This window comes from Meleagris gallopavo, chromosome 20 (genome assembly GCF_000146605.3).
Source record: "Meleagris gallopavo isolate NT-WF06-2002-E0010 breed Aviagen turkey brand Nicholas breeding stock chromosome 20, Turkey_5.1, whole genome shotgun sequence".
Taxonomy (NCBI): domain Eukaryota; kingdom Metazoa; phylum Chordata; class Aves; order Galliformes; family Phasianidae; genus Meleagris; species Meleagris gallopavo.
Window position 1 is genome coordinate 1,376,863 of NC_015030.2, and position 739 is coordinate 1,377,601.

Here is a 739-nt window from a genome sequence, read left to right on the forward strand (position 1 = left end):
ACAGGAAGCAGAAACGCTGTGGTGGGAGAGAGTAAAACCATGGCAACCAAGCTGAGAACTTTGCAGACCAATTGCAGGAGGAATTTATACGAAAGGCCAAGAAGAGATGCAAAGGCTTTCCCATCTTCCCAGTGTCTCTGCACCCAAAAAGCCTTTCATCCACCAAGGCAAATGGCAATAAGCACGCTCAGCTGAGCTGCGCTCCTGCCCAAGTTTGGCTGCTAAACAGCAGAAAACTACAGAAAGCTGCAAGACAGACGGGCTGAGCACAGGCCACTGCTGCAATGCAGCCCAACATCAGCGGAGCAGTGCCAGTGTCGGTCCAACCCCTCCCTGTCCCCAGTGTCACCTACGTGGTGCCTCAGGCTTCTGTCTGGCCTGGGGTACCAGGTGTCCAAGGACAGGGAGTGCAGCTCCCACCTGGGGGGATGCCCCCAGCTGTGGGTCAGCTGCCACCTGGGGGGGTCCCCCAAGTTGTGGGTCAGCTCCCACCTGGGATGATGCCCCAAGTTGTGGGTCAGCTCCCACCTGGGGGGATGCCTCTAACAGTGGGTCAGCTGCCACCTGGGGGGGTCCCCCAAGTTGTGGGTCAGCTGCCACTAGGGGTGATGCTCCAAGTTGGGGGTCAGCTCCCACCTGAGGGGATGCCCCCAACAGTGGTTCAGCTGCCACCTGGGGGGGTCCCCCAAGTTGTGGGTCAGCTGCCACCTGGGGGGGTCCCCCAAGTTGTGGGTCAGCT